Source organism: Macrobrachium nipponense, chromosome 6 (genome assembly GCF_015104395.2).
Source record: "Macrobrachium nipponense isolate FS-2020 chromosome 6, ASM1510439v2, whole genome shotgun sequence".
NCBI classification, from domain to species: domain Eukaryota; kingdom Metazoa; phylum Arthropoda; class Malacostraca; order Decapoda; family Palaemonidae; genus Macrobrachium; species Macrobrachium nipponense.
Genome location: NC_061108.1, coordinates 25,692,197 through 25,719,696, shown reverse-complemented (window position 1 = coordinate 25,719,696; position 27,500 = coordinate 25,692,197). Strand labels below are relative to the sequence as shown.

Genomic DNA, 27,500 nt, shown 5'->3' with positions numbered 1-27,500 from the left:
GGCTAGAAAGCCTAAAGTAAAAGAGCACACTGCATCCCCTTGAGCAAAACTAATCCTCTTTGCTGTCGCTAATGTGACCAGAAAGTGTCTTCTCAATTAACTCTCTGAAAGAAATCTTCATATGTTCGAAAGGAGTGTCAGATAACCATCTGAGGACTACGTCCAAATTCCAAGACACTGAAGTAGTTCTGTAATCCTTTGTAGTATCGAAGGATCTAATTAAGCCAAGAAATGTTCTGGTTCTAACCTAAATCCATGCCTCTGTGTTGAAATACTGACCCCAACAAGATCCTACATCCCTTAATGGTTGATGTAGATAGGTCTCTTTCCAACTTAGGGAAAAGGAGAAAATCTTCAATTTCCGTCATAGAGGTTTGAGAAGTAGAAATATTTCTTCTGCGACAGCTGTGGAAATTTGCCCACTTTGCTTGGTAGAGCCTGGCAGAAGACTGTTGTCTACACTTTCCAATTGCTTCTACATCTGGTTTTCAAAAACCCTTCACTCTATAAAGGTGTTTGACAGTCTGAAGCCTGTCAGAGCAAGACTGGATATGTTGTACTGAAATCTACAGAAAAGTGGTTGTCTGGCAAGCTTTGGCCTGTGTGGTAGGAGCCTTGGGAAATTTATTAGTAGAGAAAGGAGATCTGGAAACCATTCTCTTCTTAGCCCAAATGGGGCAACCAAAGTCACTTTCAAATTCTGATGAAACATGAATTTTTTCATCTCTTCCCTGACCATGCTGAATGGAGGGAAGGCATAAACATCTAGATTTGACCAATCTAGTGGCATGGCATTATTGGCCCATGCTTGAGTTCTGGAGTGGGAGAGCAGAACAACAGAAGAACATGGTTTTTTTATGTAGAGAACAGATCAATGAACAGTCTTCCCCATAACTTCCATAGATTGCTGCACACCTGTGCATCCAAAGTCCACTCTGTGGGGGGAGCTACCTGTTCCACCACAATGACTGAGCTCGTCTGCCAACACATCTTACCCTCACCCATACGAGAAGATTCTTTGCTGCCTCAAAATAGGGAGGAATGTGTTCCTCCCTCTTTCCCTAAGTAAGCTAAAGCTGTGGTGTGGTCATCTCTGCAAAATGGAGAGGGCACAGGTAAATGGTCTTCAGTTCCTTCACATTCATGTGAAAGTTCCACTCTTCTTGAGACCAGATCCATGATATTTCTCCGTCTCCCATGAGAGCTCCCCAACCTGTATCCGAGGCATCTGAATACAAGAATAAGCTGGGGTTCAAGAGAGAGGGATATATCTTCAGAAAGTCTTCTTTCTAACAGCCAAGCCACATTTTAAGTCGGTCTTGATCTCCTGCGAGATCAGGAAACAAATTAATTTGGTCCTCAAGATGTTCTTCATGAAGTGTTGTATCTCCATCCCCAAAAACATAAATTTCACTGATGAGAAGGCCAAATGTCTCAGAGTCATTTAAGCATGAAAAGTCCCCTTGGGAAGAGGCAGCTACTCCCAGGGAAGGAGCTTCTCCCGTAGCATAAGAATTGTACCTCATGCTGACCAAACGAGATGGTGAAGTACAAAAGGCCGCCTTACCTTGCGCTCTCTTGTCCGAGAGCCACACATCTAACTCCAGTAATGCTTTCCTAGAGAGGAAGAGGACAACACCATCTAGGGATATCTGGAATATTCTATCTTTTGGTTTCTCATATAAAAATAAAAAGCAGAAGCAGAAGCTGGGTTGCCAGAGTACAAAAAGGACAGGAACGCTAAAAAAAATATCTTAGTAATCTAGCAAAAGGAGTAGCAGGTGGTTACTAAACATCCTCTTCATCTGAAGAGATTGCTGAAAGAGCCAAGTCATGAGGGTCCTGTATTGCTGAAGAATTCTTCTTAAACAGACCAATAATCTCGTCTAAGTGTTGCCGAATGGGATTCAAGGAAGAGTCATGAGGCAGCAAGGACAAGTAGGTAAAGAGAAGAGAAATCAGGGGGGGCGGCGGCGGCTCAGCACTTGGCGCCAGGTGAGACTGGGCTGACGTTGGGTGCTGAAGTGATAGCACTGGGTGCTTAGAGTAGGGTGCTGGGAGCTTAGAGTGGGGCACTGGGCACTCCACGCTTGTTGCAAACTGTGGAGACAGTGTGCGCTCAAAGTCCATGGAGCAGTTAGAACCTGTCAGAGAGGAGACAACAGGTGACGTTCTGGAGAAGTGTGTTCTGGACTTCCCCAAAAGCTACATGAAGGAACAGGACCACACTCCACCACTTTGTTATGTAGGCAGGGAGGGGAGAAACACGGCTAGGGTCTGCAGCTCACCTCTTCAAAGGGTGTGAACCTTCATAAAAATGCCTTCGGCTCCTAATCTCTACTCCCAAACTAGAAGATCCAGAGGAAAGGTCATGCACTGATTTCCGTACACCTTCCCAATGGCTGTCCGCTGTATCCTGGGACTGTACAACAGGATCAGCTGAGGGGCACCTACACATGGGCAAACCCCACTGACCTCCCTTGGACTACTGGTATCCTCCTCTATGGCGTATGGGAGTCTGACAGGGACCTTGGTCTAGGAGCGTCAGCAGGATGGATGGACACCTACTCCACACACACACTGCACTAGCACTTTCACTTACTGTATATTTCCGAGTACAAGACAGCCTTTAGATAAGACGAGGTAAAAAATCAGGGCAAATTTTCATGAACTTATATCATATCTGTAGTATAGGATGACTTGTAAATTACAAAACCGAAATGTTTTTTGGAGAAAAGTGATTATATTTGCAAAAGTTTAACAGTACAAATATATCTAACAATGGTGGCTTAAATAAAGGTTGTTTTGTTTGCTGTATCCAATTACGTACAGTATTACTACTATCATATTGTTACTATATTACAGAATACAAACATCATCATGTACATTTGCATTTGATATTGTTAACATTTTCAAAATCTTGGCAGATCTGAGTACGTACTAGCAATATCTTCATTGCCATTATTTGTTAGAAGAGATATAATTTGTAGATACCTTTCATTGTAATTTAACGAAGTTTGGTTGAAAACTTGCACAAATTACTTTATTGTATAAGCATGAAGTGGGATTTCCCCAGTTCCAAACATCACTTTCGCTTGGCCATTATTTATTTTATTCAGCCTTGGCTATAACGTGAAATGTACTTTATTTTTACTTATGGAAGCCACCATTGAGAATCAGCAGAATTTAACAACTTGATAATTTTAACGGAGCTCTTAATAAATGCTCTATAGTTAGGGTATATGACGTCAGCAATCAACTGTTTCTCAATTTGGTTGTTTATGTCAATACCTACACGTTTACAATAATTAATTCATCCAGAATTGTAAAAACCGGAATTTTTTAGTGGAGGATGGATGAGTATCATTACTATTACAGTAGATGAAATGGAGAGAGAGAGAGAGAGAGAGAGAGAGAGAGAGAGAGAGAGAGAGAGAGAGAGAGAGAGAGAGAGAGAGAGAGAGAGAGAGAGACTACTATTGCCTTGATTAGGTTGTTACACTGATTGATATCCACTTGCAAAAGTTGAATAATAGTTGTATTGAGAATAATGATAATTTTAGTAAAACTAGTTTTACTTTAATCATATTGCATGTATTATCATATTACAATATATGACGATGCGCCATTTGCATTCTAATTTTGTTTAGTCTTAAAATAATCAGCACATTGCATTTTACAGATATCATCACTGTCTCTGACGAATGGAACTTAATTCAGATACATTCCTTTCATAAATTATCAAAGTTGGGTTTACCAAAGCTGATTCTATATCGTTTTTCATACAGACATTGCCTAAAAGGGAAAACATTGCTTTGTTTAAATTTTGTTGCCATTCTCCAACAACTGCTAATAACAATACAATAATGAACAATAATTATTGTACACTATCGTTTATAAGACTGAATTCTTCTAAACAGTTACAAACCAGTTTTGTGTGGTGCCTCACTTGATATTTACCGCATTTTTTTTTATAAAAGCATGCGGGAATGTGAGAATAGAAAGTGCCATAAAATCATTTAAAAAATGCCATGGATGGCTGAAGATGATTTGTATGAAGTCAACTCGCCAGAACCAGACTGGAATCCCTGCGATGGTGGCACATGTGATCAATCTTGTGAGATGTATGAGAAACTTTTAATAAAAAATTAATATTGTTATCCTAAATGTTATTACTAACATAATTACCATTGAAATTTCTAAAAGGTTACCGAAAGATAAAGTCTGGTGTGAGCGCAACCAAAACTCGTTTACAATTTCTCAGCTGGGATCGCATAGATAAAGTTGGTTTCATTGATTTAGAATTATTCCTCAGGCTATTTGTTATGAAGATAAGCCAATAATATATAGGTAAAAATAGTTTTATTGCCTTTATCATCAGTTTATTTCATAATGTGAATCTTCATGTATGTTGCTGGTTACGCTACAGCACTGAGGCCGAGGCTAGCCTACCGATACACATCTTAGAATTCAAGATTTGATTTTTAGAATTGTAGTGTAAGATGACCCCCAATTTTTGGGAGTGAATTTTAGGATATAAAAGTAATCTTATATCCGGAAATATACGGTACGTTATTGCTTTTGTCCATAAGGACTTTCACCGAAGCACTCAAATGCTCCTCAGTACTTACTATGAGCCCGAACTTCTGATCTACATGGGCTTCGAGGCTTGCAATGGTATTAGTTTCAGAAACATGGGGGTCTGGCCAGGGAAAGGTCATGATAGTTGGACGACTGGTAGGGGAGAAAAGGCAGAAAAGGTAGATGACAAAACAGTACATTGGCTACATCTGATATAATAGAATCTTGAAAAGTATACCTATGTTCCTGCCTTCGTTTTCCTGTTACGTTCTAATTTATCTAAATGTGCCTTAATGGTCTTATTCAGCTATTCAGCTGTGTTGTACCCATCCTTCCCGAAAGTGGGCACGGCAGTGTCTCCTACACAAAAACAGAAGAAGCGCACTGGTGATTTTCAAATTTTAGCTGCTGCACAAATTTGAAACTATGGCTATGTAATGACTTGGTAAGTTTCTTAAATAAAAACAAAAATTTTTCCACATCTACTCCGGATTATTTTCATTAGAATCTAATGTATAATCAATTAGGTTCTGACTCATGATATGATACCAAACTAACTTAGTATATTTATATCTTATGGGATGATGATAAGACAAAGGTCTGAGCTAGCATTGGATAACCTTAAATAAAAAAATAGATATAATAATGATAATAGGTAATTAACATTATAATTAACATTATTTTGTTACACCTGAATATACCAGTTTTATGAGTATGTATACAGTAGATAAAATAATGACCATATTTTCATATCTGGGTTCACACTGAAAATTACAAATTATAAAGTGTGGTTACAGCTCCATCTTGAAATGCAGCTGCACCAGCTTACCTTAATGGTTTTATCAGCTGCACCAGAAATTATCTTATCTTCATCAAAGGCAACTGTGAGTACAGGAGCTTGATGGCCAGCAAGAGTAAGCTGACATTCACCTGAAGAGAGTGCCCAAACCTTAACCAGGTGGTCATAGCTGCCACTTACCACACGTTCACCATCAACCTGAAGAAAGAAATTATTTTTAATCTATCTCCTTATCTCCAAGAACTGTAATAGCTGTTCGTGGATCAGTAAAGGTGGACATGTTTCCATAAAAAATTTAAAGCCTATTAAATCCACAGTTCAATTTGTCACAAAAATTTCTATTTGCATCTGATGTGCATTCTTTCAGTCTAATATAAAAGGTCTTGAACCACTGTTTATAATATCCACAACTTTTTTAGATATTTCACAGCATATAAATACTACCATTAAAAGCTGTATCAGATCTCTCAGGATTATTTATTTCATTTCATTATGAACAAGCAGCTCAACAGGAGAAAAGCCCACAAACCAAAAAGTTTGCTTCCTGTTGACCTGCAATAAGAAGTACTTTTAAGAAATGAGGGTTTTTATGTGATTATGCACTAAATATTGCAAGCTTAAAGCCAGTAATGGAAGGTGTATTTTCAGGAATGACAACTGTAGCACGGAGTCACATTGCACAAGAAACAAATTAATCTGTATTACGATCTCGACTCTCGAGATCGACAGGTTCTTAAAAATAATAAACAATTGGGATGTAATGACTGACGACAGGTGACAAACAAAGGAGAGAGGAGCATAATAAAGTCAAAAAGTTACCTTAAAATTAATTTATTTACATAATGTACAGCGAGTCAAGGTTTCTGGGATGGCAAAACACAAAAATTTATCAATTAATAATAATATATAAAAACCAGTAATCAATAGAAATAGGCAGCATAAGACAATTAAATTAATACTGAAGCGGCATAATGATAGTCAGAGCAAAACGGGAACACTTCTTTAAACGATGAGGACACCAGTCCAATGCGGGACGATCAAGACAGAGCCGATACGGCAACCACCTCGTCCTTGGAACAATATGGACATCCTCCTCGACCACTGGACGAAAACACGTCACTGCTGCTGCCCAGTGAGGTCGCTCTTGACACGTCGTCCTCTCGACGACAAAAAAAACGCCATTGCTGCTGCCCAGTGAAGTCGCACTCGACGAGTCTTCCTCTTGACGACTAAAACCCAACTATTGCTGCTGCCCAAGTGAGGTCGTACTGAACAGCGTCGTCCTTTCGACGACATAAAACACGCCAATGCCGGCCAAAGGCTGTCGACCTCCAACTCGAAGTCATGCTCCATACGACGACTTCAACCAAATAACCAGGTATCCAGTACCTGGCGCTGCCTCATGCTGGTCCACAGATAATTATACCTGACTGCCTCTGATGACTGCTGACTGGTTGTTCTCCTCCACCTGACTGGTTGTTCTGCCCTCCACCTGACTGACGAAGTTTGACGCCATCCGCCAGACGTCAAACTCGCCAGCAATTAAAAAACAAAAACAAAGGAGGCAACAATCCACCAAGGTAACAATTGGTAAACGATTGTTCCTAACACTCCCCACCTAACAGAAAAAAAAATTATTATTATTAATTTTTTTTTTACAAACAAAATACTCTTCCCCGTTGCTGCCACACCCCCGTCAGCCAAAACAGAACCAATCCTGGCAAGGTCGCCAATATTACGATCTCGACTCTCGAGATCGAAGGTTCTTAAAAAATAATAAACAATTGGGATGTAATGACTGACGACAGGTGACAAACAAAGGAGAGAGGAGCATAATAAAGTCAAAAAGTTACCTTAAAAATTAATTTATTTACATAATGTACAGCGAGTCAAGGTTCTGGGTGGCAAAAACACAAAAATTTATCAATTAATAATAATATATAAAAACCAGTAATCAATAGAAATAGGCAGCATAAGACAATTAAAATTAATACTGAAGCGGCATAATGATAGTCAGAGCAAAACGGGAACACTTCTTTAAACGATGAGGACACCAGTCCAATGCGGGACGATCAAGACAGAGCCGATACGGCAACCACCTCGTCCTTGGAAACAATATGGACATCCTCCTCGACCACTGGACGAAAACAGTCACTGCTGCTGCCCAGTGAGGTCGCTCTTGACACTTCGTCCTCTCGACGACGAAAAAAAACGCCATTTGCTGCTAGCCCACAGTGAAGTCGCACTATCGACGGAGTCTTCCTCTTGACGACTAAAACACGCTATTGCTGCTGCCCAGTGAGGTCGTACTCGACACGTCGTCCTTTCGACGACATAAACACGCCAATGCCGGCCAAAGGCTGTCGACCTCCAACTCGAAGTCATGCTCCATACGACGACTTCAACCAAATAACCAGGTATCCAGTACCTGGCGCTGCCTCATGCTGGTCCACAGATAATTATACCTGACTGCCTCTGACTGACTGACTGACTGGTTGTTCTGCCCTCCAGAACCTGACTGGTTGTTCTGCCCTCCAGAACCTGACTGACGAAGTTTGACGCCATCCGCCAGAGTTCAACTCGCCAGCAATTAAAAAACAAAAACAAAGGAGGCAACAATCCACCAAGGAACAATTGGTAAACGATTGTTCCTAACAATCTGATATTTGTTATTTGTTCATATGCAGAACAACCTGAGTCTTAACATTAGGATAGACTCTCTTGGTGGGAGGTAAGTGAATCCTGAACCAACAAGAGGTTCGGCACACCTGGTTACACTTCCTGGATAAGCGAATTCAAAGGAAGGAGACCTAAGCCTCTTGAGTTGTTAGATATATATGCGTGTATCTAATATTCAGACTACTGGGCTAAAATACAATGCAGATTCACTGCATTGGAGGAATCTAAAATAGGAGGAATTTAAAGAGCTGTGGCTGTTCAGATAAAAAACTAAAGTAGCCACCTACTATACAGGTTTGTTATCATTCCTCTCTCCCCTTGCTAGAGAGAGGAAGGGTTTGTTACTGAAAGGTATACTATTCATATCTGGCCAGTTCCAGCATATGATGGAGCCACCTTCTTAATGGCCACTGGTAGAGAAGTAAGGCAAAGAAGGGAAAAGAAAAGAAACCAGCCAACTCAATCATTCTCACTTTCATACCACCATCTTAGACAAGATACAAACTGTCCCGCTTATGGCACTGGATGAGCTACACAACTTGCTGAGCAACCAAGGAAAAAGTGTGCAGGACATGTGGGCACCATCTCTCAGGCAGAAGAAAGTGAAAGTGGTTTAGCAAAGCCAAGAACCAGTATTCAAAACCCTATGAAAAGACAAGTTCTTCTTGAATGCCAAGGAGGAACTTAGTCCTCTAATGTTGTGTGCTCTTGCATGCACAGTATTGTCATTAGAAGCTGATGATAAGTACTAGGCATGTTTAGTCACTTCACATAGCCAAAATGAATGGTATTCTTGGACTCTTCTTTCTTGACCCAGCCTGTGTGAACAAAAAGTCTTCGGTACCCCAGTCTAAGGTGTCAAGTCCTTTTTAGATAACTATGCAATGCTCTGATGGGACAAAGAAGTAATTCATCTGGATCGTTGCCAACAAAATCCAAAAGGGAAGGGATGGAAAAGGAGACAAAACGGTCATCATGAACAGATGGATTTGGAGTCTAAGCAACAAATTTGAAGGCTATGGGCCAAGGCTAGAAGGAAAACTGTCGTGAGGGTCAGATCCCTGTCTGATGACTGACGTGGTGGTTTAGGGCTAAGTTGAGAGACTACTAAACACCAGAGTCAGATAACAGGTAGGAGGTTTGAGTTTTCTAGGAGAACAAGACTGCTCAAAACTTTTGAGAGGCATAGAGATTTCCCAAAACGAAGTTAGGTTCATGTCCTTCAGACAAAGAACCAATACCAAGGCACCCCTGTAGTCCTTAATAGCAGAAACAGAAGTGTGTTTTTCTATTCTGAGGAAGATCAGGAAATCAGCTACCTGCTGAATAGAAGCTCTGAGTGTAGAGGGCCCATTTTCCCTAGTACAGGGCTGAAGATCTTCTGAGATAACCAGACATCTGAGTTGCTGCTCTGCGAGAAAAGTCTCTTGCTTGCAGGAGGTACTGGATAGTCTCCAGCTGTGAAGAGATAGGGATCCTACCAATGGTATCTCTCTACATCAGGTTGACAGAGGAGATTGTGCCAAAGGGAAATTTCTCTCAGGACTGTTGAGAGTAGAGATACCAGATCTAGAAACCACTCTGCTTGAGGCCACAAAGGAGCTACTAGGGTCATCCTGAGACTCTGGGAAACCATAACTCTGGAGGAAAGACGTAGACATCCAGGTTGTCCCAAGGATGTTGAAAGGTGTCCTCTGCCAGGGCAAAAAGATCTGGAACCACTGAACAATATACCTTTAGCTTCCACTTAAACTTGTCATGAAGAGGTCTATCATTGGTCTCCCCTACAGAACAAAAAGCCTGTCTGCTATCTCACGATGCAAAGACCTGTCCCGACGACTTAGCTTATCAGCCACTACTTTCCCTTTGCCTGATATGTACCTGGCAATAAGATCCACTCAGTTGTTGATGACCCACTGATGCAACTGGACTGTTATCAAGTGAAGTTGGCATGACACTAGCTCCCTTTGTTTGTTCACATAAGCTACCACTGTAGTGTTGTCCAACATCAAAACAACAGTGCCCCATCACCCTTTTTTGCTAGGAAGTCTGCTTTCAACTTTAGCACATTGGTTTGAAGCTGACAGCCCTGAGGACTCCACACACCAGAAATCAGATCTTCTAGGTGTGCTCGTTCCCCAACCCTCAGAAGAGGCGTTTGAGACCAGAAGAAGTTCCTAAGTGGCGAACGAAGAGACACTACACTTTTCCGGAGGGGGTGAATGAAAAAGCACTCCTACTGTCAGGTTTTTGTCATCCAACCACCACAGAAGGTCACTTCTTACCTCTGTCAACAGAGGGACCTGCAGCTGAGGGGAATCCCTTGCTGGAGACCAAAATTCCTTCAACCTTCGTTGCAGGGATTGAAGATGTAGATGGCCATGAGGAACCAGCTTCTCCTGTGAAGTCAAAAGGCCTAGGATCACTTGCCAGTGCCGAGCTGGTTGTTGCTGTTTGGACTGGGTGGAACAAGCCACAGTCCTGAACTTCTCAATCCTCTGGTCCAACAAGACTTGATGAGGCTGTCTATGATCATTCTGAGGCTATCTATGATCATTCCCAGGTAAGGAATTCTCTAGCTGGGATGAAGATTGGACTTTTCCAAATTTATCATGATGCCTAAGCCCTAACAAAATTGAAGAAGACGGTCCATGTCTCAAATGATCTTTTCCCAGAAACACGTTAAGACCTGCCACTCATTGAGATAACTTAGGAGGTGGATCCCTTGAGTATGAGCCCATGTCAACACTATGGTGAAAACTCTTGTGAACACACGGGAGCTGTTGTCAGTCTAAAGCAAAGGACTTTGAAATGGGACACCAGTTCTCCAAGACTGAACCAAAGAAACTTCCGTGAGGAGGGATGGAAAGGGATCTAGAAGTAAGCATCCTTCAAATCTATAGTCAGAATGTAGTTGTTGTCACTGACAGCTGTTAAGACTGTTCGAAGAGTCTCCATCCTGAACTTTGCCTTTCTGATGAAGAGGTTCAATGTTAAAAGGTCTATCACCGGCCTCCAATCGCACAGGCTTTGGGGAATAGGAAGACTCAGCTGTAGAACCCTGGGGGAAGGACAGGTTACTTGCTCTACAGCTCCTCTCTATCTTTTTCCTTACTTCTTGGAGAGCTAGGTGTTTGAGAGAGCCCTGGGCATAAGTGAGGTGAAGGAGAGGATGATCAGAGAGAGGAGGAGTGAAGTCGAAAGGAAGTAGATATACTACCCGAAGGATATCTACCATCCACGGCTCCACCCTGAAACTCTGCCATATAGCCCATGGCTCGCCAGGCATCCCCCTACCGATGGCAAAATAGGGAAGGGCGTCCTCTCTATCATCTACCTGCCCTGGCTCTGCCTCTATTCCCATTTCCTGGTCTTGAAGAGCAGGTCTGAAAAGGATGTAGCTGAGGTGGTTTTTTTCAGAAACGAAGCAGTTGAGAAGTCTTGTTCGTAATAGCTGGTCTTATAGGCTTCTTGGAAGGAGACTGTTGATTCTGCCTTGGAATGTTTGGGTGAGATATCAGCTTGCAAAGCCTTTACCAAAGGCTTGTAGAAAGGTTAGTTCATTCTGAACACCAATGATGGAACCCAACTTGGTGCTTTAAAGCTATATTTCAACAAAATTTTTCAATTCACAAATGATCCCAGATTTCCTGAACAGTAACACCAATATGCAGTAAATGTGCATCGCTGTCAAACTGCCCAGTTCTAGAGGTCCTTCATTCCTCATGCTGCTGGACTGTGGAACAGCTTCCCTTCAGAGGATGTCGCGCAATTGGAACTCAGAAGTTCAAGCAAGATGCATTACTACTCTAATACTATTCTCTTTGCATTTGAATACATTTTTATCTATTTATTAATTTCTTTTTTCTTTTTTAACAAGTGGAATCTCTTTATGTATTTCCCTATATGTACATCCTCTAACTTCTTCCTCATAATCACCATATTCTTTGGAGGCTTGAAATTCAAGTCGATGGCCCATGTGGCCTTATTTTCTGAAAACATTTTAATGTAGAAAAAATTATTCTCCAAGGTAAGAGAATCAAAGTATGTGAAACTTTCAGATAATTTATCATATCTACTGAAGTTATTAAATAAGAAAAAATGTTGTAACAACCTTTTTTATATAAATTTATAAATGGAAAATAATTTTATACATAAACCATTTGAACTATATGTTCGAATTTTTGGGTTCTTATTTAAATTAGGCACTGATCAAATAATATCCCTTGGATTGCAGTTCTTGGATGTTAGTTGTACTTCCAACTTGAATTGTAAACATAACGAGGAAGAAAATGAGTCTGTTGTTGTACTTGGTAATAACAAACTTCTTCTCTTCCTCTTTATTCTTGATAAATTACCTAATAATAATAATGATGATTTATCTTACATCATAAATTTTGAAAAAACTATAAACATCCATAATTTTTCCAAGTAATGAAATAAAAATAAAAGAGTTGGTAGGTACAAAAATTGAAAATCTTACCTGGAGACATCGGACGGTTGAAGAATGACCAATCATTGTCACTTTACAATTAATTGATGACCACTGACTGGTCTCTTCTACATCCCAAACCTGTAATCACAAGGCAACTTAACACTGATGCATAGAGTCATAAAATCTTTAGAAATCCTACAATGCATAATACAAACTTAACAGAAATGCAGGGAGACAGAACTGTTCCAATGTTACTGCTTCAAACACTTTAAACACTCACACACAGCTGACCCTCTTTACATGCATTTGTTTGTTTGTGAATCTACTTGTTCAAAGATATTTAGCCAGTATTTGGAAAAGTAAAAAATTATTCTAGAAATTATGGTGACCACAACAATGCAGAGGCCCATAAGTAATTGTTTTATGACATCACTGAAATATCCTAATGGAGAGAAATGATGATCTTTGTATTTTTTTATTATTGTACCTTGAAATATCTACTGTATATCCCCTAACATTAATTCAAATTTTATTTGTATTTTTACATGTTTACCTAAATTATATCAGAAGAAAACACAGGCACAAGTAATTCTAACTAATTTTTGAATTAGTCACTCTTGTTTAACCCATGGATATTCGATGACTAGCCCACATGATCCAATACCTATGTATACAGAATATAAAATAACACTAGAACTTAAACATTTTTTAACAGCGTAGTTGCTGTTTCATTCTCAAAGGAATTATCCTCCATGGGGAGTGCCAGCACCCCATGGTGACTAGACTAATGTCAAAAGAAATATCTTTTAGCCTGGTCTTGTAGCCAGGCATTACGACATAATAATAAACACTATCACAAGTGATAGTGTATACTGGACTCAAAGACAAGAAGGCATTTTGTCTTGTCTTCAGCAAAGCTGTACCCAGTTTCTCACATCAAGACTGCAGAAGAAATGACTATTGTGCATGCATGCTGGCCATCTTGTTTTACGATAGGGTCAGTTGAAAGACCCAGAACCAATACTACCTCTCTAATCAATGCAGACTAAGGTGTCTCCAACCAGTGCTCCTCATTTGAGACATTTCAATCTATTTTTTTTCTTCGAGGATCATGGAATCACCAAAATTTGAAAGTTAAGTGCTTATTTTTAAGCTTTAATGAACAAAGGTTTGTTTTCAATATAAAAACCAGCCCTTGTTTGGTTGTCCTTTGTTTGGTGAGCACAAGGTCGGTGCACTACACGTTCCTTGCTAGCCTTTATATGAAAGCAAAAATTGTTAAAGAATTTGTCATTCCTTTAGGAAGTTTAAGCTAAAGAACTGATAGACTATTTACAGGCAGTCCCCGGGTTATGACGGTGTCGGCTTACGACGATCCGAGGTTACGACGGTGTCGGCTTACGACATTCCGAGGTTACGGCGCTTGTCAATAGACGTTATTTCCAGGGTTACGACACGTTTCAGGGTTACGACGCCTACAACGCTCATCTGGGAGATGAAATATGACACCAAAAATGCAAAATAATCAATATTTGAAGGTTTTTTTAATGAAAAGTGCCATAAAAATGCAGTTTACATAGTTTTCAATGCACCCAAAGCATTAAAAGTAAGGTTTTCTTAGGATTTTTGAAGATGTTCCGGCTTACGACGCGTCTCAAGAACGGAACCCCCGTCGTAACCCAGGGACCGCCTGTATTATTAACTCAGTTAACCTTTTCAAATAACAGTGTCTACAATTTCCTAGGCATTAGCTTATATGAGCTATTAGCCTAACTGATTCACTGCAAATAATTTAAGACTATGGTAGTTATTGTTTGTAGCCTGTAACCTAGGACTATATATCCTAAAGATGATTTAAATAACTTGGATTAGGTGGTTACCTATTGTTTCAGTGATAAGTTCCTAGGAGTTGATAAACAGGCTACACTATTTTCATTTTATATTGCCTGCATATTTAGCAAGACCTAATGTTAAGTGGTACATTTTACTAAACATTCTATCCGACTAAATAGTTAGCCTAGAGCATGTACCTAAGGCTAGTTGAAAATTGCCAATGATGCCTTAAGCCTACATTTCAAGAATTTGTGTTTTAAATAACACATAACCTTGATTGTTGATGTTTATAATTCTGATTAGATATTTTTATAAATTAGGCCCAGAGTGAGTGATAATTTAGTTATAAGATAAAAAAAATAATCAAAATAAAAGGTTAGTATTAGTAGGATGGTTTTATATAGTTTATTTGTAAAACTACATATTAAGGTAGTATTCAAAGATTAGCAAAATGACTCAGTTTGCTATGACTTGGTAGCCTAGCCTGCATGTAAAACTACAACCTAGTTGAAGCATCCCCTGCAGATCGCACATGGGAAGGAGCACTAACACTGCCCAACACAACAGCACTCTCAGGAATACGTCCGCGTTGGTCCTCCCTTGTAGGCGAAGGAAGGGCAGTCCTTAGCCTTCCAACGCTTGATACGCTGACGGGGCGTAGAGGGGGAAGAGGGAGAGGAAGACAGCACTGGTTTCTTGTGCGCACTCTTCTCAGGCGGGGGGGACGAAGCAACACGTTTCCTACCAGTCCTCCCAACCGATAAGGCAGCCAACTTCACATCCAAAACAGTCCAACCTCTGAAGCACTGCCTGGCATATGACCTCAGACTGTGCCAGAGAAGGCTCCGATGAAAAGGAAGGGAGATGTAGCGAACTGGGCAGCAGGGATGACGTCACAGTTGAGAAAGGCAGATCAGAGGAGATGACTGGGAGAGCTGTCATCGATGTGAGCGACGTCACAAGTGGTGGTGACATCACGGCTTCCCCTTGGTGCGAGGGGGAATCAGATGCCACTGGCAGAGGAATACACAAAGACGGATCCGGATCGTGACGTCATCAACGGGGCTGATGCCACAGCGTCACTCTGATTCGAAGAAGTGGCAGCAGACACTGGCGGAGCAATACAAGATGGTTGACTTCTGCTACCCACAAAGACGAGGCCAGGAGGAGGGGGGATGGCCTGGTCACACCGGGGAGGGGGGTTGCAAATCTCCACAAAATGCACTAGCAACCCCTCCAAGGACGGGGGACCCCCAAGCCCCAGCGCCTTCCAAATCGCCGCTATTTTGGGCACCTATGACTCTGGAAGAGAAGAGATTGATGAAAAAGCCTCACCCTGCTCGGGACTCAAATAAACTCCCGAGAAAGAGGGGGATACATTACAAACATTAGCCTGCCAGCCTCCCGATACTTCCAGCGATGAATCAATGGAAGAAAAGGAAGGAGATGCAGGCACAACGCTACTATGGGGGTTGACTACTGCAGGAGACGAACCATTGAGAAAAGGCGAAAAACCTTCCCAAGTAGGAAGAGTCGAAACCCTCCGATGTTCTCTCCTGCCATAAAACAACCTCCACTGTTCCTTAGGCCATGCCTGGCATTCCGGGCAAGGATTCGTGATAGTACAAAAATTAGAATGACACCTACTGCCCGTTATGTGAGGATCAGTCACTGCCGTAGCCAGAAAACGAGAACACGGAAAACCTGGAACTCCGGGGCACATACACTGACGCCGAGAAGGAGCAGAAACAGCCATAATATCAGCCAAACACACACACACACAAAACACAAGCGAAACGGGCAATGAACTGGGAAAAGGCCAAGATAGGTTAACATGACTCTCGCCCAGGTGGTCAAAAGAAAGGCTGGTGTAGCGGCATGTCCTTGACCAATCCTCACCCGAGCTATGCATGCGTTGCCAGATATCACAAAGATTCCTTGCTTTCATCTGCTTTTTAACTGGATCTAGCGAGGTGCTAGAAATTATCCTATTGTTAAGACCAAAGGTTTGTTTGCGTATGAACAACTACAAACTAGTATATTCAAGCATCAAAATTACTGGGCTCAATAAAAATAACTTGGTTTATGAATATGTAGCCTAGCTAATCAAGAAAGCTACATATTCATATCTTGTGTAGCTTATATTTAAAAAAATTATATCAACCTAGAATAGGTAGTAGCCTAACCAGATTAACCCTTTAATGCCGATTGGGCGTATTAAACGTCGACGAAAATTGTCTGTCAGGTGCTGAACCGACGTATGGTAAGTCGACGAAAAAAGTTTTTTTTAAAAATTCACGGAAAAATAGTTATAGGCCTACTAGGCGAAAACTTTTGAATCACGCGCCTTGGAGGATGCTGGGAGCTCACGGATCAAGCTGTTGTTTTGTTTACAATCGTTATGCAGGCGCGCAAGCGCGAATTTCTTTCTTCTAACACTAAAAAGCATCAGCGACACATCTCAGAAATTATTTCGTCACTTTGACATAATTTTTGCACCATTTTATATTAGCTGTTACATTGAGTATTATATATGAAAATGTGCACAATTTCATGTAAAACTCAACAAAAAAAACAACTCATGGTTGTAGCTTTTATCAGTTTTTTGAAATATTTCATATAAATAACGATGCCAAAATTTTTCAACCTTCGGTCAACTTTGACTCGACCGAAATGGTAAAAAAACGCAATTGTAAGCTAAAACTATTACATTCTAGTAATATCCAGTCATTTACCTTTATTCTGCAACAAATTGGAAGTCTCTAGCACAATATTTCGATTTATGAATTTATGAAAAAAACGTTTTCCTTACGTCCGCCCAGTAACTCTTCCGAAAAAATCATAAATTTTTTCATCCGACTGTCATAATGTTTGCACCATTTTAAATTAGCCGTTACATAAAGTTTTATATATAAAAATGTGCACAATTTCATGTAGTATACAACAAAAAAAAAAAAAAAACCCATGGTTGTAGCTTTTATCAGTTTTGAAATAGTATATTCATATAAATAACAATATAGAAAAAATTTGACCTTCGGTCAACTTTAACTCTACTGAAATGGTCAAAAACTGCAATTGTAAGCTACAACACTTACATTCTAGTAATATTCAATCAATTACCTTCATTTTGCAACAAACGGGAAGTCTCTAGCACAATATTTCAATTTATGGTGAATTTTTGAAAACCGCTTTTTTTTATGTCCGCTCGTTACGAATTCATGCATCATATTGTGATAATATCTTCTCTGTGTTGCTTTAATTGTTTTACAATTTGTTATACACCAAATCATCGCAATTTAGTGTACAATACAACGAAAAATAATTAACTCATTAGCTTTAACCGTTTTAATCACAGCACGATTTGTATACAATTATATATGAAATTTTTTTCTGCGCTGTCATATATTCCAATATTTATATATGATAATGATATTTTTTTCATTTCTGATGGTTGCATACTAAACTTCAGGCAATGACAAAAAAAAGACCCATGAATGAACTCTTAATCTTGAAAATTAAGCGTGCTGTGATTTTTTGAAAAACCCCTTTTTTTCCACTTCGACGCTAACTCCCGAACGCCGCCGGCATACAGGAGACACTTTCGGAAATACCGGCTCGGTGTTTAAGGGTTAAGTAGGAATCCCTTTTTAAAAAGAATATCCTTATACTAGCCTAGAGACACTATAGATGAGTATCATACAATAGGGCAGACTATGATATATAAAAAAAACAATGAGATATTTTGTATATATTAGGTCTTGATTTGATTTCATTCTTTTATGATTTAATTTCAATATATTTTATATGAACATTTGAAATACATTAATAAACAGGCAGAATTTTAATCAATTTCTCTTCCAAAAAAGAAATGGAGAAACGTAGAAGTTATAACAATTTAGATGATGACAATTATTCTTTTGCAAAATGTCTCTGAATAACAGATCTGCTTATCATAAAGCTATAAAATTTCTGTTAAGTGACTTTTACCCTAAACTAGGTGACCAACAAATAATTGAGATCTCTAGCTTACAATATATACTGCAGTATTCATGATTTATGTGCATATTTCATAAACTGCTGCCAGGAATGATGCGCAAACTTAGGCTATGTTCACAATAGACAAACACTATTTCAAGGATTCAAAAGGAATGGAAAAATCAACCCAAGAACATTAGCCTTCCTAGGTTGTTTTCTTTTCACAAAATGAAATATAACCACTTGTCGCACACATGGGAAGCTTTTCTCAACAATGACATACATAAAGTTAGGGTAGACTTTTTCCAGCACTTGGCTTCAGCTGTAAATTTCATAAATTCATCCATTCAAGCCTCTAGTTTATTGTAACCGTCATAGAATAGATATGACCGCTAATAGAGGACCTATCTATTGAATTTTAGCAGCATCTATCAACAGCAAAATATATCTCACAAACTTCCCATAAGGGAAAATAATTGAAAAGGGATTTGGAATAAAAATAAATGAATACAGATGTCAGCAGCAGAAAAGTGAATTACTGTGGCAAAAATTATCTCAAAAAACAGCAGAAAAATATGTGAGAGAGAGAGAGAGAGAGAGAGAGAGAGAGAGAGAGAGAGAGAGAGAGAGAGGGAGAGAGAGAGAGATTAGTTTTGAAGAGCGAGTTATTTTCCTTACCTTTAAAAACTATTGAATTTCAAACTCTTTATCTTTCACATAAAGATAGGACTTATTACACAATGAAGGATAAAAATTCATACAAATCCATTGAACGCTTTCCTAACAGCCAAACAACGTTGATCTATATGGGTAAAAATAGCAGATTAAAGTGAAAGACATCATAGGTTTAAGCAAAGAATCTCAACAAGCCTTATCATTCATTCAAAATGAATAGTTTAACTATTGCCAATGGTAGTTTCCCAATTTTCGGCGGACTCAAAAGAGTGTGACGTTGCCACATTCATGAGTAACCCAGACCAGGGGGAAAGGACGTTTTTCCTGGACTGTACAAGGCCGTCCCAAGTTATTGGCAGACTCGGTTAATGGCGATTCGGTTTTATGGCGATTTGGTTTTTCAGGGCTTGTCTAGCACCATAAAATTGGCAATTTATGGCACCATGACAGTCAAGGTTATGGTGCCATAACATATCTAACTGAGGCAACATTAACTCTTTCAGATAGAGTGGTTTATGGTGGCAGGTTTCCAATACCTAACACCAGCAGATATACAACCAACAGATGGTCTCTTGTTTGTCCCTTTTTTATAAGCTGTATTTTACCAAGAACTTTTGTGATCACAACTGATCTCTGATCCTCTTTTCCTGCTGAGTGTGACCAGATCTGCCATGCTGTCAAACTCCTCAGTTCCAGAAGTCTTTTTATTTCTCACTAGAGGCTCTTAAAGCTGGAGACAGTGATCCATATGAATAAGGATTTATCATATGATGATGATGATGTTGTCTGAAAGGTATGTCCTTAAATTAAAGGTGAAAACTGAAGCAAATGAAAGATAAAAAGTTTAGACAGATTAATAAGAAGCCACCAAAGGAAAGGAATGGAAAGTTTGTTTGCATGGTGTTTTTACGTTGCATGGAACCAGTGGTTATTCAGCAATGGGACCAACGGCTTTACGTGACTTTCGGACCGCGTCAAGAGTGAACTTCTATCACCAGAAATACACATCTCTCACTCCTCAATGGAATGGCCGAGAATCAAACCAGCAACCACCGAGGTGGGATGCTAATACTGTACCAACCACACAGCTGAGGCACTAGGAATGGAAAGTAAGACAGAAACAAATGCTGTTGGAGCTAAAGGGATATTACAGGCATTAACCTGTAGTGTGCTGTGCAAGACACACTGTTAGAAGTACTTCTAAGAGGAAAAGGGTGGCAACTGCTTTCCATATTCTTGAATTTCATACTTTCCATGCATTTCCATCCCCTGCTTATGACCCAGTAATCCTAATTTGTAAAAGTATAAAATCTCTTGGATATAAATTACACAATCATTAACACTGTCTCTATCTTAAGCAGCCTTTTACTTTCATCTGTTCCAGGATTTCCAAAATTATTACACACAAATTATGGTCTTACATCCATCTTTTGCTTCTCCATATTACATATGAACATGTTACCCCTGGTTTTTCAACTACAGTAATATCCATATGAGAGAGAATAGGAATATGAATATATGATTTAGGCCAAAGGCCAAGCACTGGGACCTATGAGGTCATTCAGCACCGAATGGCAAAATGAGAGTAGAAGGGTTTGAAAGGTGTAACAGGAGGAAAACCTCGCAGTTACACTATGAAACAATTGTTGGAAGAGCGTGGAAAGTAAGAGGGAAGAAAGAGAACATGAACGGAGGTACAGTGAAAGGAATGAAAGGGGGTGTAGCTAGGGGCCGAAGGGACGCTGCAAATATCCTTAAGTAATACCTAGTAATACCTACAGTACACCGCATGAGGTGCACTGATGTGAGGTGCACTGGTGGTACTAACCCCCCCCCCCCCCCCCCCCATGCATTGAGAGAGAGAGAGAGAGAGAGAGGGAGAGAGAGAGAGAGAGAGAGAGAGAGAGAGAGAGAAATACCATGCTTTCAATTCATTCTGGGTATCAATACAACAACCATGTGTGGTAGAACTGATTAATTAATTAAATCCTATTACTACTTTCTACATTTGTTCCACTTTATGGTTTACATTGGTATGTATTTGTTTTTATGAAACATTAAAGACTAGTTTCTATATTTTTTTCTCTTATAGGTTCCATTGACAGACTGTCATTTTAACAAGGAGCATACCTCTCATTCTCTAAATTTTATGCTATACATCCTTCCCTACATCACATTTTTATTTCTGTTTATGTAGCAATACACAGACCAAGCAACTCGTTATACTTGTTTGACACAAGATTCATATCAACTAAATATGCCTCCCAAGCTTAGAATGTTCTAGAACTGATGTCCTTGGCCTAGTCAGATGGTTCTATTTACTGGAGCTGTGACATAAGAGACTGACTTACCTTGATGGTAGCATCAGCAGAGCCACTAACAAGACGATTGCCGGCCAAGTGAATGCAGCGGACCATATCAGAATGACCAACCAAAGTTTGCACTGACCAGCGGGAATTTGTACGCATATTCCAAACCTGTAAAATAATAGAGTTTCAAAACATTTATTATTAACAACAAAACAGTAAGATTCATAAGAAAAATATATGTAATAATATAAAAAATAGCAGATAGTCGCCACAAACACTTCAAACTTAGGAACTGAATAGCAGCCCTGAGAACATTCACTTTTCCCACCCACTTCAAAGCAGGTAAAAGGTAAATATCGTACATTAGGCAATACAGCATGCGGCAGAGGAGTTTTCCCACCTACTTAAATCCACTTAGTCACCCATGAAGCAGAGAAGGGGGGTAAGGGGGGTTTGTGCTTACCCTCTGTCAGGTACCTGATTACTGTAATATTGCACCTGCATATCAAGCGCTCCTGCAGGCCCACCAGCTAGATTGCTGAGTAAATCACTTTCTATCAACAAGAGGACACAAATTGTGACTATGTACTATAAAGAGGGCAAGTCAATGACAGCCATGGCAAAGGAGTTAGGAGGCTCTAAATATATCATCTCCATTTGGTGTAACAGAGCTAACGGGAAGTAACTCAAGGTGGCAGTGCAAAGGAAGAAGGGATCTGGACGTCCATGGAAAACATTCAAGACGACCAACATCTTGTTAAAGTGTATTGTAATGGTAAATCCAAGTATAACCAGCAAAGAATTGAAGCAAAGGGACCCTGAAGTGTTGGGAGAGGTGTAGAATGCACCATACAACTTCACCTTTGAAAGGATCTCAGTCTCCCCGTCATACCACAACTAAGAAGAAGAAGCCATTGCTACCTAAGGCAATGAAGAAGATGAGGCTGAATTTTTGCAAGTGCAAAGGTTCGAATGAGGAAGACAGGTCTACAGTGATATTCAGCGATGAATCATGTTTCCACATAACCAGGAGCACCAGGAAGAAGGCCAGGAGACCTAGAAGGTCAAATAGATTTGACTAAGTATACTGTCAAGACTGTGAAGCATGCCACCTTCGTCGTGGTCGAGTTTTAGCGGAAAGGGAGGGAGTGGGAAGGTTGCATTTTTTACTGCTTCAAGGAAAGTCTGCACATGCGTATTTTTATGCAAGGTGGGGCACCGTGCCACGGGGGGAATAAGGAAAAAAATTATTTGAGAATAATGGAATTGAGCTTCTGAATTGGCCAAATGGTTGGAGCTTTATGAAGAGGAAGCGAGGCTCTATGGACACATTCTCTGTCCCGAAACTGACTACTGCCATAGAAAATAGGTGGCATAATGAGCTGGATGATAATTATTTTAATCAACTGTCTAATTCAATTAAGAGAAGAACTGATTATGTTTTAAAGCATAAGGGTGATATGTCTAAACATTGAATAAAAGCATAAGGGAGATATGGCTAAATATTGAATAGTTATTTACACCAAAAACTAACTAAAGAATCGCTATAGCGATTTTAAAATTTTAGCCACTGATAGTTAGAAATTGTTTGCTATGTACTTACTTGGTAAGTTACTTATATAAAATAAGCAATATATGATTATGTACCCTATTGTACAGTGCATTGTACTAAATACACATTAGCCAGGCCCTGGACTGGGAGACAATAATGAAGAGAGGGAAGGGCGTGTGTGTGCGTGTACTACATCGCAGGTATGTAGGGGAGTTTCTTAGTAAACAGTATCAATTGCATTTCTCTCTCTCTCTCTCTCTCTCTCTCTCTCTCTCTCTCTCTCTCTCTCTCTCTCTCTCTCATATGTGTACTTAGTGCACAATGGCGTGGACTGGTGACAATGATTTAGTATTACCATTTTTAATGGTTTTCCATTTTATGGAATGAAAATATACCTAAATGCCAAGAAATGAAAAAAAATGAGAAATGATTGTGTGTGTGTGTGTGTGTACATTTCAAGTACGTAGGGTAGTTTCTTGGTGCAGTATTAATTTTCTCTCTCTCTCTCTCCTCTCTCTCTCTCTCTCTCTCTCTCTCTCTCTCTCTCCTCTCTCTCTCTCTCTCTCTCTCTCTCTCTCTCTCTTCGGCTCTCTCTCTCTCTCTCTCTCTCTATGTAATAGCCTAATAATTAGTAAAATGGATATGCTGTACTGACACTTAGTTTTGATCATGTTTTTGCTTATGGATTATAGTTTATGTACCTCACTCTTAAGTGAACAGCGCTAAGGTGCATTTGCCTGGACTGGGAGTGATGATCAAGTATTTTTATTATTTCTAATGATTTTATGCAGTTAAAATATGCAAAACACCAAGAAATAGAAAATGAGAAATGATAGAAAGGAAGGTATACATGACAGACTAATATGATTACAGAATTGAAAAGATAATGCTGCAGTTTTCCCAGACAACTTGTTTTGATCATGTTTTCACTTGGTATGGCACATGCAATTTGACTTTTTAGAATTTTTTTTAGCTCAATTCCTTTTTTAATGTGTAACAAAGCAATAGCAGAAGCAATTAAAGTGGATCCGCGGTATAATCAGCACCAACTGCACATCGCAGTACAACAGTAAAATAAAGCTTTATATTTATGAAAGACAAACTATTTGCAGGCAGTTCCCGGTTATCAGCAAGGGTTCCGTTCCCGATGGCGTGACAATAATCGAAAATCGGCAATAATAGTGCTGATCTCCGGTTATCGGTGCCAATCCTCAGTCACTGGTGCCGATAAGTGGGGATCAGTGCATATTGGCACCGAAAATTCAGTTATTTTCGTCGCTAGACAATTGCCATAAAACCGGATCGCCGATAGCTGGGGACTGCCTACTGTCAAAGGTAATACCAATTGTGCCTTGAAACTCCTTACCTTAATAGTATTATCATGAGAACCTGAAACTATTCGATGATCATCAAACTGAACACAAGAAACACCTCTGTGTGACCTTCAAAAGTTCGGTACATGACAATGAGCCTCCAAGCCAGTTACGGTGTAGTCTGGTAACGCTCCACAAACACCTGTAATATAAGTCAAAGATGGTAAATAACTAAAGAAAACATTCTAATGTAAAATCTGCTAACTCTGAACTGAGACAGTCCTCATTCCATATTTAGATTTAACATGTTTATTAACCCTTAAACGCTGAAGCGGTAAAAATCAAAAACTCCCCCGAATTCCGGAGCCGGTTTTGAGCGAGCGCGGAAGCGGAAAAAATAATTTTTTCAAAAAATCACAGCGCGCTTAGTTTTGAAGATTAAGAGTTCATTTTTGGCTCCTTTTTTTGTCATTGCCTGAAATTTAGTATGTAATCATCAGAAATGAAAAATAATATCATCATCATATGTAAATAATGCGATATATGGTAGCAAAAAAAAAAAATTCATACATAATTGTATTAAAATCACGCTCTGCAAAAAACGGTAAAAGCTAAGAGAGTTTCTTTTTTTTTCATTGTATTGTACACTAAATTGCAATCATTTTTGATAATATAATACATTGTAAAACAATAAAATAAAAGCAACACCGGAAAAAATTTATCACAAAATGACGTACGAATTCGTAACGCGCAGACGTAAAAATTTTTTAAAAAAATTTTTTTTTCACCATAATCTAAAATATTGTTCTAGAGACTTCCAATTTGTTTCAAAATGAATACAAATGATTGAATATTATGATACTGTAAGTTTTAGCTTACAATTGCCTTTTTCGACCATTTCGGTAGAGTCAAAGTTGACCGAACGTGGTTTTTTTTCTATATATTGTGATTTATATGCAAATATTTCGGAAATGAGAAAAGCTACAACCTTCAAATATTTTCCTTTTATTGTACATGAAATTGCGCACATTTTCATATATAAACCTCTATGAAATGCCCAATATGAACGGAGCAAATTTTCCGAGAATTCGATGTACGCAATTCGGAGATTTATGGCGGAGAATCCGCCCGCGGAGGGAAGGAAAGTTTTTTTCATAAATTCACCATAAATCGAAATATTGTGCTAGAGACTTCCAATTTGTTGCAAAATGAAGTTAACTGATTGAATATTACTAAAATATAAGAGTTTTAGCTTACAATTGTTTTTTGACCATTTCGGTAGAGTCAAAGTTGACCGAACGTGGTTTTTTTTATATTTATCGTGATTTATATGCAAATATTTCAAAATGAGAAAAGCTACAACCTTCAATTATTTTTCATTGTATTCTACATGAAATTGCGCACATTTTCATATATAAAACTTTATGTAACGGCTAATTTAAAATGGTGCAAACATTACCACAATCGCACGTATGATTTTTTCGGAAGAGTTACGGCGCGGACGTAAGGAAAATGTTATTTTTTTCATAAATTCACCATAAATCGAAATATTGTGCTAGAGACTTCCAATTTGTTACAAAATGAAGGTAAATGATTGAATATTACTAAAATATAAGAGTTTTAGCTTACAATTGCGTTTTTCGACCATTTCGGTAGAGTCAAAATTGACCGAAGGTTGAAAATTTGTCACATCATTTTTTATATGAAAATATTTCAAAACTGATAAAAGCTACAACCATGGGTTGTTTTTAGTTGTATTGTGCATGAAATTGCGCACATTTCCATATATAAAACTTTATGTAACGGCTAATTTTAAAATGGTGCAAACATTACCACAATCGCATGTATGATATTTTTCGGAAGAGTTACCGAGCGGACGTAAGGAAAAAGTTTTTTTCATAAATTCACCATAAATCAAAATATTGTGCTAGAGACTTCCAATTTGTTGCAAAATTAAGGTAAATAGTTGAATATTACTACAATATAAGCGTTTTAGCTTACAATTGCGTTTTTCGACCATTTCGGTAGAGTCAAAGTTGACCGAAGGTTGAAATTTTGGCACTTATCGTTATTTATATGAAAATATTTCAAAAATGATAAAAGTTACAATCATGAGTATTTTTTTGTTGTATTCCAAATGAAATTGCGCACATTTTCATATATAATACTTCATGTAACGGATAATTTAAAACGTTGCAAAAATTATGTCAAAGTGACAAAATAATTTTTGAGATTTGTCACTGATACTTTTTAGTGCGATAAGAAAGAAATTCGCGCTTGCGCGCCTGTGTAACGATTGTAAACAAAACAACGCCTTGATCCTTGAACTCCCAGCATCCCCCCCAAGGCGCGTGATTCAAAAGTTTTCGTTGGTAGGCCTATAAGTATTTTCCACGAATTTTTAAAAAAACTTTTTTGAGCCGACGTATGGTACATCCATTTGGAAATCGGGGGAGATTTTGACTCGACGTTTAATACGTCCATTCGGCGTTTAAGGGTTAATAAAGAAACAGAAGAAACTGAAAGAAGTTTTTGTTTGGTTCATGTTAATTAATGGTACAAGAGTTTTACTGACAGAACAAGACTGAGGTACAGGCAGTCCCCGGTTCTAAGCGGACTCGGGTAATGATGATCCAGTTCAATGGCACTTGTCTAGTGTCTTAAAATCGGCAATTTATGGTGCCATAAGGTGCCATAACATACCTAACTGAGGCACCATAAGTACCATAAATCACCAAGTTTTGGTTCATGGTGGGTTTCGCTTATCAGCACCGTATTGAGAACGGAACCCCCGCCGATAACAAGGAACTGCCTGTACAGTGGACCCCCCGTATTTGCGTTCTCTGGATTCGCGGATTTCTCTCGGGAACATTTCCCTGCATTATTCGCGGAAAATTCGCACATTCGCGGTATTTTTCTATGAGAAATATCCACAAATTCCTGTTTTTTTTATTAATTTCATCATAAAATGCACTTTTTGTGATAAAACTATTAAAAAAACCAAGTATAAAACTTTTTAGTGGTTTTTCTTGAGTTTTAACTAACAAAATAGGCTGTTTTTAGTGTTTTATAGGGGTTCCAAACATTTGCGGATTCTAACTATTCATGGGGGGGTCTGGTATGCATCCCCCGCGAACACGGGGGACCACTGTACGTATTTGGATCCAGCACACTCAAATTCAAATATATTTTCTACATAAATGCAAAAAAAACCTACAGTAATAATGCAATGGTAGAGAAAATATAAATTTTCATAATGAAATTTATTATTTGGATACTTACCTACTGTTAAAGTTAGCTATATCTCCCTGCCAATTAGGCGAGTAAGCATTCAAATAAAAAACTGAAT

General features: G+C 39.0%; 1 pseudogene; it reads right to left on the bottom strand.

Moving 5' to 3' along the window:
- The window catches only part of LOC135216467 (F-box/WD repeat-containing protein 7-like), a 91,504-nt pseudogene that overhangs the window by 38,290 nt on the left and 25,714 nt on the right, over nt 1–27,500 (bottom strand).